A 9,263-nucleotide genomic window follows, 5' to 3' on the forward strand; every position below is an offset into this window, starting at 1 on the left:
CAAAGTAAATCATCCATTGATGATCATTAGAAAACCTATAAATAAGGGTCATTGTTCTTGGATTTGGGTCACACTGTTTGTGTTGCTACATGTTCATGGGCCAATATCCACTTTTATTCCTTTTCATTTCTTTCAGTCAAACTTTTGCTGACACATGAATAATTCATGAACAAAACCAAAGCTCTTTCATTAACATGAAATAACAATTTGCAAATTTATGGAAACCACTAATTACTCCCCTTATTTGCCATGACTATGATATTAAATATTCATAAATGTGTGATTATTTCTCTGATTTGTCTGGGGTTTGGTCTCAGCCACCGTGTTCATTAAGGAAGAGTGGTGCAGCACAGTGTGTGGCACAAAACAACACAACACAAGCACAGGCTGAATGGAGACACCTCCAGTTACCATTTACCTTCTACCACTCTTAGCAAAAAGACACTGCAGTTCACTGCCAACGTTTTATACAACCCTATAAGAATGAACCAGGCTATGGCCACATTAATGCCTTTCCCTGTAGGGAAGAACCGTGGGAACCATATTAGCTATGATATTACCCAAAGTTACTATACTGTCCTTACTTCTCTGTCTATTTCGATTGTATTCATTTTTATAGGTTAGGCCGTAATTGGGAATAGTGTCACTTCACGTTAATTTTGTAGTCATATGCACTTACCTTATGATGACTGAGACAGTAACACTGATGGATTCTGAGCTGTTGTTTGTATATCGGTATCCTTGACTCCTCTGCTATTGGACTAACTGAACTTGACATTGGTGCGGCAGTAGCCCTGTCTATCTGAGGGCTTGATCTTGCCGTTGAGAGTAGGGTCCCAGCTGGGAGTCCCTCATGAGGTCTCCCCCCATCACCACGTTTGGAGGTAACAAGCGCATTTAACCTTAAATTTTACGACTTTGTTATATCAGAATTAATTACCGATACTTCCCCCAAACTGAAATGACGCTGACGAAAACACTGGGCACAGGCAATTTAGCTCGATTTGCACATTAATTTGGGCCCACCTGTGATGTTCGGCGTGCTAAGTGGCTACATCAGTTTTCATTACAGCTCTCACAGAGTGGATTTAGTTGAATTATGGTATTAATTATCGTATTCACTTGGTATCTGACTGACGAACGCTGTGGCGGCGTCACACCACAAGAGCTGTCTGCTCCTCACTACGATGCCCTACATCTATCATTGGTGTGACCCTCAAAAATCCAGTATCAGATTTCTAACATCTCGCCATGTTTATTGTGGAATAATTCCTCCATCACTCAAAAGTTTTGGACATTTAACCATTTAATAGAGTCACAGAAGGAGAAAAAGTGACCTTCACAATTAAGACACACTCATGTGCTGTGATGTATGCAGCTCACACAATGGCACAGATATGTAGATGGGATAAAATGTGTCCAGGGTCGGGAATCGGACAGGGAGTGGACTACATTTAGCCCTTGGCTGTGGTTTTCATGTTGTAAAGCACTGTATTAATCATAATCACACAACACCATTAGACTATGTCATTCTATTAAAGAAATCACATTATCATATATTTCATTAATTAAAGCCTAACCCAGTCTACTCTGAGAAGTGCCACCTCCAAGAGTCTCAAAGCCAGAGACGAGTGGTTGAACGGGGAGAGTGGAACTCAGGGTCACTCTGCGCCCGAGTGGAAGAGAAGGGGCTCACATATGCATGAGGGGGACTTTTGGGACCGCATGTGGCAGCCTAGCCATCATGGTTCTGATGGGTCCTCGCCCGATGAGTGTCCTCTCGGCGCTGCTAATAGCAGGGCCGCACGCGGAAAGGGTGAACGGACAATTAGATCCCGGGTCAGCCGCGGCGGTTGCCGTTGGGGGTGTCTACGAGGTGCTGGAAAACCCTGCTACTTCTCATTGGACACCCACGAAAGCGTGGAGTGGCCTGGATGAGTGGCGTCTGTCACGGACACTCTTGTGATGAACCTCAAAAGCACACACAGATAGGAGCACTTACTGTGCAATGTAGCTAGCATTAACCCATGTGCAATTACCAAGAGCTCAGCCAGATACACCCCACACCCCTGTCTACACACACACACACACACACACACACACACACACACACAAACTGTTCATAATAAAGCTGCACTGAGGCTAACAAAAATTCTGTTTTCTTGATAACTTGCAGATTAGCCACAAGTGGTTCCACTAAACCAGGCTCTAAAGAGGAGTGAAAATGAATAAAGTGAGAATAAGTATTTGCCAAAATATTTTTGGAGTATTAACATACACAGATTTGGTAAGAACATGTAGTCTGCCAAACTAACACCTAAAGATATTTGGCAGTGCTGTCAAAGATTTCTCAACCGAGCATCTAATTTACAAAGCCAACTTGTTAACATCTAAAAATACATTTAAAAATGAAGAACTACTCAGGGCTACTATCCGAGCTAAAATGTTTTATAGTAAAACAGCACTTAACACTGCACTCTAGTTAAAATTACTGACGTCTAACGACAGATTTGGACAGAGCTTCTTCTCCAAGTATGCAACCTCAAGGAGGACTGTAGGGGGAATGTCGGTGAGACAGACGGGTGGGCAGACAGACAGCTCTCACTCCTGCCTGCCGTCTCTCTGGGCCTGATTAGCATGTGTACTGTATGTTTCGTCATGCTGCACTGTTGACCTGTGCTGTCATCTCACTGATTACCCCCCTGATTCACTTTCCTTGTTTGGTAATGTGCAATCAATCATAATCAATTAGCTAAAATGTTGAATCATTAAAACCATTATCATTAATTAAAATAATTATCACTTTCTGCCAATGCTTCATTACCACTGTCGTCTAATGTGTCTGTGGCAGACCAGACTTCCTCTCTCTTTGCTAGATTCCTCTTTAGAAAGGACAGAATTTCACCAGGTAACAATAAAATTGTTATATTATTATCTAAATCTATCTTGTACATATATACAGGATATGATGTAAAATATGGTAGGCTACTCAATATCTTGTCCTATGCTACACACACACACACACACACACACACACACACACACACACACACACACAAACCTCTGAATAAATGGCCATATCTAGGTATAACCATCCTTAAAAGAGTTTCATTTCTTAAATGCATTTTGAACTGCATTAAGCCTTTCTACACATCTAACAGGGGGCCCTTGGCATATAATGTCACTGCTTCTTTGACATTGACTGTCCCGGTGTCCCACTGTCACGGGGGCGTATCATCTCTTTAGTAATCAAATGTTACAGCACTAGCTTCCTGCTCTATCACGCTTGACCGCGACTGTCTCTTTTTCTGCTCTTGATGTGCATCCATATTTCCTAAGGAGTGCTGGGGAGAGACCCATTAATGATGTGTAAACATCCGGGGAGCACACAGCTCAGCAGCCCTCAGGGAGGGAGGGAGAGAGGGAGGGAGAGAGGGAGAGAGAGGGAGAGAGAGCGTGAGCAGTCAGCCCAGACTGCATCGTCAGGAATAGCAGTAATTTCATCTTTCCAGGCGATTGTCAGCACACTTCTCGTCCGTTTTCAGCACTCAGACCTGGAATAGACCTGTCATCATAAAAGTCCCAATAATTGCTCATGTCAAATTTTACTAAGGGTGGGGGGTTTGCATTCATGCGTGTGTGTGTGTGTGTGTGTGTGCAGCTAAGAAACACGCTTCTTTAGTCATGCTTTTCCAGCAAATAGAAGTCTTGACATGGCTCTTCTCAGAGATATGGGCATCAATCAGTGTTGCAGAGGTAAAGCAGGCATCTCATTGGGGTCATGCCCACACCCTTGCAAACGAAATGGATCTACACATTGCAAGCAAACCCACGTAAAGCTTCTTTAAAACCCCACCTCTCCAAATTTAAAATACATCTTCAAAAGCGTAGCATACACGGTAGCATAGTGGAAAACTCCTCACAAGGTGGCAGGATGGATGCCCTTTGTAAAAAATGTCATTACTAGTTTTTCATTCACAATCTCCTCCTTGGGGGGTTCAGCTCACACGTCTTCTTCCCAGACCCTCCAGGATGTGCACGGGGGCAGCTGAGGGTGGCATGGCACCTCGCCCGCACTGGTAGCGGGTGGACTGGGGGAGGCATACTCGCCAGGGGGCAAGAAACCGCAGGGCAACTCCGCCGTCCTGCCATGGAGCCCTTCCACAGCACCATGGAGGAGCCCATCACGCGCACCTGATTACATTACTGGCAAGCGGTCCACGGGAATGAGTGTAATTGCAGCTCATTATGAGCTCTGGAGTGTGACAAGGCCTGAAGCAGAGATTGCTTCCCCACTGCCTCAAAACTATAAAGAGGCAACGCATTCCAGCTCCTCTAAGACTCTGCATTAAACACAGGAGAATGAAATTGATCAGACTCCATTTCATTAGCCCATTTGGAAAATCTTCCACTATGAGATTCCAAAGAGATATTCAGTGGGGCATAAATACAGGGGGGGAAAAGCACAATGTTAAAATGTGGATACACACACACACACACACACACACACACACACACACACACACACACACACACACACACACACACACACACACACACACACACACACACGCACACGCACACACAAAATCCACTGATATTGAAGGGTGGATCCACTTCTAGCCCTTCTGCTTGTCTGTAATGAAAGGCCCTCACTAGGGTTAAAATGAAAGGCAGGCCTTGCTGGCTGTCAAGTCATAAAAGGATGCAGTCGCAGAGCACAGACATGATTTCATGGCTAATGATTCCCACACTAATATCACTGTGGGCTGCAGAGGATAACCAAGTTGAGCTGTCTTAGCTCAAATGATTCAATTAGGCCAGCTGTCCCCATTTGTCATGGCTCAACTCGCTTTTAAATTACCTTTCCAGAGCGCTTACGTGTCCCTGCATCAGACTTACCATCCTGACCATTTCTGGGCTCAAAACAAACAAACAAACAGTGGAAATAAGGGAGGTGTGTAAAAAAAGAGAGAACAAGATAACAAAAAGCACATTATCAACGCTAATACTCTGATGCTGGAAATTACATATATAAATGTGACTATCATTCCTTATCGGCTGGAATGTGGTTGCTCCTCTGTGCAAAATAAGGGAAATCACACCACACTGATTGGTAAGATAAAGACAGTCCTGTAATGCTTATCTTCAGTGAGACACCCTAATACGAAAGCCATGTAAGACCCAAGAGATGCAAAACAGACTGTTAGGAAAGACCACATTTAGATCAGCTCAGTGATTTGCTTTTTGGTACCAGTTGGCATTAAAACTAATTAATGCAACATTACTCCTCTTTGGGCAGTAAATGAGACACTATTGGCCTATATATAGTATCATTCTCATTCTCTCTCATACATATATACATAGCCGGAGTGGCTAATCGGGAGATTCGGGAGGATTCCCGATGGGCCGGCTCATGTCAGTCTCTAGTTTGGGCCGATTGGGAGGGGAAAATAATTTTGGGCCGGATTTGGGCATGAAACTCCCGGGCTGAAAAAGTGTCCCACTCCGGCCCTGCATATATATATATATATATATATATATATATATATATATATATATATATATATATATATATATATATATATATATATATTAGGGCTGAACGATTAATTGCATTTGCGATAATCTCGCGATATTTTAAAACGCGATTCTCTAATCGCACAGGCTGCGATTTAAACTGGTCACGTGACTTGGGAGCGAGCCGAGCCGAGGACGAACGGAACAAACCCTAGCAGGAGGCAGGGAGGTGGAGAAGTGAAGTTAACACAGCGCACTTTAACTTGTTGCACAATGGCTTCAGGCTTGACAGAAGCTGACACAACTGAAAGTCTAATACCAAAGAGGGGCAGCACATCAGTTGTGTGAAATTACTTTGGCTTTAAAAAAGATGCTGCTCAACGTCAGGTACCTTTCAAAACGTGCCTTGCTACTGTTACTACGACGCGAGGTAACACTACAAACTTCTTCAGTATAAAAAAAAACACCACAAAGCCTCGTATGATATTTGTAAGGCTATGTAAATGCCAACGACCAGTGCTGCATCTTCATCGCCAAAGTGTTTCTCTGCGCTTATACAGCTTTAGTATGCGGTGAGCAGCGAAATACCGTAAAATCACGCATATAGGCGCAATAAGATTCAAAGCACGGATGAATCGCGGAAGCGCGGATAGCTTGACCGCGGTCCAGCAGACAGGGTTCACTGACCGAACCGTTTAAAAGTGTAACTCCTTATGGATGTAATTGGAAGCGGCACGCTGAAATAACTCGGGCAGTAACGGAGTTCATAGTGAAATACATGATGCCCGTTAATATAGTGAACAAGCCCGGCTTCATGGCTTTGTTAAACACACTGGATATGCGCTACCAAACGCCCTCACACACATATTTTAGCCAAGTTGCTATACCTGCAGGGTTGCCAACTCTCACGCATTGAGCGTCTTAGACTAAAAAGTTAGTAGTTCGCTCTGGCGCCAACCACAGGCGATCGATCGATCGCGATATAATAATAATAAATTTTGTCCATTTTACACCGCCCCGATAACAACAAATTACGTTCGCCACCCACTCCAGGTTCAAGTCTCACTTCAAGCGATCTTGAAAAGTTGGCAACCCTGTATCTAAGCTGTATAAAAAATGCCGAAACAGAGTTTCCTGAAAACAGTGGGAAAAAATCGCGATTTTAAATCGCAATCGATTTTCCAAAATCGTTCAGCCCTAATATATATATGTATATCATATATATATATATATTTATGGAAGGTGTCATTTTCAAATTTTGATTAGATAATGTGACGGTTGGGGTCATGTTATAATGGCTTTTAATGTTTAAATAATATTTTTAAATATGTAAAGTAAAATATGTAAAGTAAAACTTGTGAAGCACGTTATTTACTCATCTGTAAACTAAATATATGACACGCAAACTCCCAGCCCAAAACTAGCCCACTTCTTATAGACTCCACTGATATTCTGGACTCTCGGTTGACGGGTCAGGCCTGATGTGGCTCCATCAGAACCACGAACACTTAAACCTCAGCGTATGAGAAGAAAAGCGCCTCACATAGCTACAAATCTCCCGCTCAGAACCGGCAGAACCATGATACCGCGAGTCAAGTGGCTAATTAGTTAGACAATTCGGTTAATATCCGTTAATAGCTAGTTGGATAATTCGATACACGAATGATAAACGACAAAAACCCTTTTGTAGACCAAAATGAAGAACACTCACCAACCCACAGAAGGACTTCATAAGAAAGACCTCGTAAGTATACGGGTACATTTGTGGTTTGTTGCGCAGCGGCTAGACGTTTATCAAGCCTTATTTTCTCAACACAGGAGCACCGCTGGAGAGGTAACACCTACAACCCCAGTCAAACTGAAAGGCATTGTACACTCCACAATGCGAAGTGGACAGGGACATTTGAATACGTAGGATATTTGGTATTCATTAAGACCCATTGTACTGAAAGCACATTGTCCATGTTACAATCGAAGGCTTTATGTCTGCATTTGAGTGTGTGTGTGTATGTGTGTGTGTGATTAAGACATTAAGATTAAGAATCGATTTATTTCGATTTAATCCGATTTAATCGATTCGATCCGATTCGATCCAATTCAGGGTGTTATTAAAAATGTATTTGAGCTGTTTCCTGACTATGTACAGAAGCAACATGTTAAAACTAGTATTATATCGATATTAATCAGCAAATAGTTACTGGTAGTTGGTAGTTACTGATGGCTGGAAGACTGGTGAAAAGGGTCATCATAAATCACCTTCAAGAAAGGTAATCCAGGACAATAAACAGAGGGCATCTTTGAGGTGTCTATATCTGCAACAGTGGACTCCTACTGGGACACTAACCAGTGCATTATTATTATGATTAAAATAATTAAGAATTCACCCAAAAGCTGTTGCTACCAAATGCATTTTTATTTTAAAAGTGCTCACACTTAATAAACTGAAAGTATAAAATGTAAACGTGTATTTTTCTTTAAAGTGCGAATATAAGAACAGAACTATCATGTTACGGTCCTCGACCCCTCCCTTTTGGGCGTGTGTTAACGTTGTCTGCGTCTACTCGTCTGCGTCTGTGGATCTCCGTGGGTGCGGGTGCGTCTTGTGATAGTCCTCTCACCTGTGGCTCGTCTCGTCACGTGGGGTTTGTGTGTTCGCGCAGCGTCCTGTGCTCGTCGTTGTTTGAGTCACACATGTTCGTTGTAAACGTGTTTTATGTGCGCTGTCTGCGCTTCGGTAAATGTAATAAACGTAACCATTTGGAAAGTGCAAAGGATTCTGTCTCATCCATCGCCGTGCGCCCAACGTTACAAGAACATTTTAAACTTTTTAAAACTGTAAAAACACTGGGTAAACTGTCAGTGACATGGACTAACTGTAAATAACTGTCTTTCTGTTTTTAGATTTCCGATTTGACTAGTTACCGGCACTGTCCGACGCCATGTTGTTTTACAGTTAGTTAGACCGAGCACGCCTGCGTGAATTCAGTGACGAGGCGGGGGTAAAAGTTCACAAAAAAATCGATCTTTGGACGTACGAATCGATTATCAGATCATCATATGCGAATCGATTCTGAATCGGAAAATCGATTTTTTCAACACATCATGAAGCTTCTGGATAGAGTAATACATGCCAACGTTTGGAGCCAGCCAGGGAGCCCCCGTGTTGTGTGTCATGGGGTGCTTTCACGCTGATGTCATCTTCCTTGTTACCACCTTGTCAGTGCGTGAAGTTCCTGACAATGACAACTTCTGTTGAATGTCCCGACACCAGCCGTATGCTGTTAACAAGCAAACTGCAACTCAATGATGCAGTATTCAGATCGGTTTCTAATGTTTGATTTAAAGCAAATATAAATGACGCCCAACTCACAGTTACAGGTGCTTGACTGGCCTTCTAAGCCTTCTTGTTTAGGATACATAGTGCATGGCAGATTTATATGTAAAAGCTATTTAAATTTAGTAATTTATTTCATTATTACTGGTTGTGTCTTTTTAATAAACTGTCAGAATGGGTTGGGTGTTGTTAGTGTTTGCTGTGTCTTCCCCCCCTTCTTCCAGCAGTGTACTTTGTTTAGCTGAAGAGTCTGTTTCTCCTTACCTGCTGCATCAGTCTGGCTGCATTATGGGGGCTGAGGCCATGCCAAAACACAATTTGGAACGTGTCCAGCCCTTCATTGGAAAGTAATGGTTTTCACTGAACTGAGTTATGACCAGCTGTTTGCAGACAGCCTGTGACATACTGA

The sequence above is a fragment of the Brachyhypopomus gauderio genome, chromosome 7, assembly GCF_052324685.1.
Source record: "Brachyhypopomus gauderio isolate BG-103 chromosome 7, BGAUD_0.2, whole genome shotgun sequence".
Taxonomy (NCBI): Eukaryota; Metazoa; Chordata; class Actinopteri; order Gymnotiformes; family Hypopomidae; genus Brachyhypopomus; species Brachyhypopomus gauderio.